The 5,466-nt window shown below is 32.3% G+C and overlaps 1 non-coding gene across 1 annotated transcript; it reads left to right on the forward strand.

The window, feature by feature from the left end:
- Positions 1-247: 247 nt before the first annotated feature.
- On the forward strand, positions 248-353 carry LOC121213380 (small nucleolar RNA R71). Its single transcript, XR_005908761.1, has one exon. It is a non-coding gene; the product is annotated as a small nucleolar RNA R71 (small nucleolar RNA).
- Positions 354-5,466: the final 5,113 nt, after the last annotated feature.

The following is a 5,466-nucleotide window of genomic DNA, read 5'->3' on the forward strand; positions in this document are numbered from 1 at the left end:
ATTTGGTTGATTCTACACTTGTTGATATCTGTCATCCTCTTGGATAGCCTTCACCGTAGATGGTCTTTGGCCGTATGTGTATGATTCAATAGGTCACTGACATGAGTTCACCACCATACTTTCTATCAATTTGTACGCATCCTCATATGTTCTGTTCATAAAAAATCCTCCTACTGCTCCATCTAATACTAAATTCGAATGCACATCCAACCTGTTGTAGAAAATTTACTGTCATAACCACTCAAGCAATTCGTGGTGTGGGCACTTCTAAATTAGCATCTTAAAATGCTCGCATGCTTCTTGAAAGCTGTCCCCTTCTAACTGTTTGAACATCAAAATTTCCTTTTGTAGCTGGACTGTCTTGCTAATGGGGAAGAACTTGTGTAGGAATTTCCCTGCAAGTTCATCCCATGTCGTGATTGACCATTAGGCTTGCGAATCCAGCTAGGAAAAGGCATTATCGATTAATAAAAAGGGGAACAACTGAAAATGAATAGCATCATCAATGACCCATTGTATTTGAAGGTATCACAAAGTTAGAGGAATTGTTTTAAATGTTGACTCGAATCCTTTGTCATTGTTCTGTGAAATTTCAAATTATTCTGGATCATTTGGATCATTGCTGGTTTAATCTCAAAATTATTAGCCATGATAGCTGGCCTTGTTATACTCCCTTGGACCATATCCAAATTTGGTAGCACATACTCCCTTAGAGTCCTCTCGTTACGTGCCATGTTTATATTTGCAGGTAGTTATGGTGGTAGTGGTGAATCTTTTAGATTGTTACTGTTAGCTTCATCGAATAGTGGATTCTCTCGTGGTATGTTGCCTATAGCAGGTGGTGGATTCTGCATCTGCATCTACTATTGTTGTTACCGTCGATGATTTTTGCATATTATTCTTTCTGGATCTATAGCTAACTCTATAGGTGTTCCCTTACTACAAGTCATACACTAAACCAAAAAAGATAAAATTTGTAGAAATGAAAATTAAATTCAAAACTATAACCTAAAAATTTCTTAATTATTCTATTATTATGAAAAAAATAAAACTAATATAGTGATGTTGCTTCCTCGAAAACGACGCCAACAACTTGACCGCCTCCGGACGTACCAATGTCCAGAGTAGAAATCGTATACAAAAGTTGTGAAAAAGCAGTTTCTGTAAGTATATAGGCTAGGTTGTAATATAGTTACAACAAAGTAGGTATGTACTCCGAGGATCGTACCCAAGGGGGGTGAGCACTAAATTAATTCTAACTTAAACATAAATAAATCATATTAATACTTTAATTGAATTATAGTATGAAAGATTAAAAGAAGGGTTTTTAATGAACTATACTAATAATAAGAAAGGACATAAAAGAAAATTAAATAAACACAATGTAAGAAATCAAATAAGAAAATATGTATAAAATCTGGTCATGGGTGATTAGCTCGCTTTGGTAATCTTAATCACTTGTCATCTTGGCTTTTCTTGTTCAATCAACTAGTTAATACTCCCAACAAGATCTTCCGATACGTCCACTAAAATATTGAGTGGGCAAGAACTACTTATCTTTCGTCTTTACATTCCAAACTCGTTCAGGGTTAAGGTGTTCACAAATAGTCCATATCAAATTTGGGTTAATTCCCACCTTAATGACTTCTTAGTGTTGTCAGGCCTAAGGTTTAGGTTCTTCTTTTCTTGAACAACTGATCTATTGAGAAATCCCTACAAAATAGTTAATTATTCATACTTCCACTTGTAAATCCCCCACCGAAGGATTAGTTCCTTATGGATCTAGTAAACAATATAAACTTGAATAAAAGAATGATCATAAAAAATAATTTCAAGAATAGAGTTTAGAAGAAGCCTGATTGTATTGAATTTAAGTGCAGAATCCTCACAGAGTTTGAGAATAATTCTAGAATATGATTTATCCCCAAAAGTAAATAACAAGAACGAGAATAAAATTTAAAACCTAAGAAAAAAGAAAAACTAAAGATTAAAACTAAAGAGAAAATTATACAATAGAAAAAGGTGTCTTTAACATGTGTTAGTTGAGCCTATTTATAGACTTAGAATGGCCGTTGTCCTTAACCTTAGGTCAATTGACGTTCTTGAGCTTAAAGTTGGTTTGTGCGGACTAAAATGCCCTTGGCTCATATTAGTTTCTTGTACAGAGGCGATGTCGCGACACAGGACCTATGATGAACTTTAGGGTATCTTCAGGGGTATGTCACGACATCCTCAAGCTGTGTTGCGACATTGAAGGCAGTCTTGAACTTTTCTTATTCTACTCCCTATGCTGTGAGATCACATGCTCCGTGTCGCAACCTAGTGACCAATATCGAGTTAATGTGCCTTTTAACGGTCTCCTACATACTCACAAAGTGTATTAGCTCACCCTTAGGCCTCATTTGATCTCTAAGGTTAATAAAAGACTCAAATTACACATTTTATTAACTTAACTAATACTTACTAAAATGTAATTAAAACTTAATTAAAATGCTTATATTCAAGCTCCTTAAGTGCAAAAACTAGTTTAATTTACTACACGAAATTATGACAGATCATTGATCTATATAATAATTTATTCAATTAATCGATTTAAGCAACTTGAATAATTAAACTTATTCTTATAAGTCCTTTGATTAGAAATTTAGAAAATTATCCCTAAATCTTACACTTTATACAATTTAGTCCCTTAACCCGAATCTTACAAATTAAATACATTTAATCACAACTCAATCTAGCAAAGTTTTCTAGGGTCTCTCTATAGACCATATTTATCACAATTTCGCAATAATTCTATGAAGTTTTACTGTTTTAACAATTTAATCCCTAAACATTAAAATCATTAAAAACTACTTTACAAAATAATCATATTTAACTATCAAGCTTAATAATCTACCATCAAACTTCAAAAAAACTTCAAACTCATCAATGACACCTTTCAAAACATTTAACAATTTTACGAATTAACCCCGGGTTAGCTAGATTAAGTTAAAACGATCACAAAAACATAAAAAATATTTAAAAACGGGAAAAATTTACATACCATGGATGAAGAACAAGGCTTGGCTGAATGCTCTCTAAGCTACAATGGTGATTTTTCAGTTAATACAAAGGAAGAAGATGTTAGCATTTTGCTTATTTGATTATGTAATAAGTTAATTAATTACCAAATTACCCTTAAGAATTAAGTTAACAATTAACAAAACAATGTCCATAACTGTCCACTATCTATCTATACGATATATTTACCATTTAAGTCCATTAAATCACATTTCTATAATCATTTAACACCTTTAGCTAATAAAAACTAACTTTTGCAGCTTTTACTATTTAGTCCTTTTTACTTCATTAATTATCTAAACGTTAAAATTCTCTAACCAAATTTTCATACGACCTTATAATAATACTCTAAATAATAAATGATAGAATACTGACTCACTTGTCAGATTTGTGGTCTCGAAACCACTGTTTCCGACACAACTGAAAATGGGTTGTTCAATACTTGCATGATAATTATTGTTATAGGCGAACTCAACCAATGGTAAATAAAGTTCCCAACTACTTATGAACTCCAAAACATAGCTTTACAAAATGTCTTCCAACACTTGTATGACTCTCTCAGATTGGCCATCTTTTTAATGGATAAGCAGTATTGAATTGAAGCTTCGAACCCAAAGCTCATTACAAACTTTACCAAAATCGTGATGTGAGTCGTGGATCTCGATTAGAAGTAATGGAAACTAGCACGCCATACAATTGAATTATTTCAGCAACATAAATCTTGGTGAGCCTTTGCAAAGAGTAGCCCATGCAAACAGCTAAAAAGTGTGCACTCTTGGTGAGGCAATACACAATCACCCAAATTGCATCTTTCTTAGTCGCGATCACTGTAAATGGAAAAATATATAGGATTTTTCCTATGTCATTTATCACTTTTTTACTTAAAATTGTTGTTAAAACTAAGTAATTGTTTAATAAATTAATAAAATATGTGAAAATATGAAATTAAGACATAGAAATTATTAAAATATGATTTTATACTTTATTATATCGTTTTCAATCAATAAATGGCTTATTTTATATTAATTTGAATAAATTATATTTTTTAAGACATAAAATGGGCCATGCATGATTAAATTAAATAATAAAATATAAAATTATATTTAATAATTCATTTTAAAATATTTCATTAATAATTTGGGTTTTAAATTAATTAATTAAATTGAATTAATTTTATTCTTTGGTCCTCTGACTTGTTGATTTATTCTGGATAGGTCTGATAGCTTTGCTGGATTACAGAACCGTCCAAATTGGGGACCAACTCATCCCAAAACTCAGTTGCACATGGCTGTCCATAAGCCACTTTTTGGTTTAATTTGCAAAGGTCTTTGAAGAGTTGAAGAGATTAGAGATTTACTTGAAGATTTGCACTTGACCGAGTCTCAGTCCTTAGTTGTTGTGGCATTCAAATTGACCAAAAACCAAGCAAAAATCAGCTCAACTTCCTCCATTTATGGCCGGCCACCCATGGAAGATGCTTCAAAAGATGAAAATTCCTATTTTTAGTAAACTATCCCCCTCTCCTCACCTATAAATAAGACTTCATTCTCACATTTCTAATCATCCCTCATCCCTCATCCCTCATCCCTCATTCATCATCATTCTCTCCTCTCTATATTCTCTTAGCATTTTTCTTTTCTCCCTACGCCTATCATCATCTTTTCATAAAGATTTTAGCATTTGAGCCTCTTAAAGAACCCTTGGTCGGCCACCTTGAAGAGCCATCAACAAAGGAGTGAAGCAAAAGAACGAAGGAGCCTCATTAGTCAGGGTCTTGGGTGACAGCCACTCTGAATTGGGTTTAATCTTTCTTTTCTTTAATTTAATTTAAAGATGTTTTCTATGTGTTCTTTGTTCTTGTTTACAACAATATTAGCTTAATTTTATTTAAGCTAGAATGATTGCTTTGATTAAATAATATTTATTAGTTTCATGCTTATAATGTTTGTGCATCAATTGATCATGTTTTCAATTAAAATCAAGTATGTATTTCGTTCATACATGATTGAAATGCTCCTGAATTAGCTGAGCGATCCTAAATAGATGACGCCTAGTGGATGCATAATTGAAATGTCCATGCTCAATTTAGATCCTAACCCAATTAAATTGTAGGTTGCATAACAACCCTAACCAGACTCTATTATCTACATAGTTTTTAGATTTGTGTGATTAAACTATTTCAAACCTAACACGTCCCTATTACCTTGCACGAATACTAAGAAACCCTTAGTAAATAAGGATCAGTAAAAGGCATATTTACTAAGTAAAGGATTCCGAAAGGACCTAACATGGTTTCCAAACTCATGAAAGATCGAGTTGCCCTGGAATGTTTTTTCGATTATTATTAAGCATATTGATAATAAGTTGATTTTAATTAAAGTAATTTTCCTAGTCTATTTATGTTAT

This window comes from Gossypium hirsutum, chromosome A13 (assembly GCF_007990345.1).
Source record: "Gossypium hirsutum isolate 1008001.06 chromosome A13, Gossypium_hirsutum_v2.1, whole genome shotgun sequence".
Taxonomy (NCBI): Eukaryota; Viridiplantae; Streptophyta; class Magnoliopsida; order Malvales; family Malvaceae; genus Gossypium; species Gossypium hirsutum.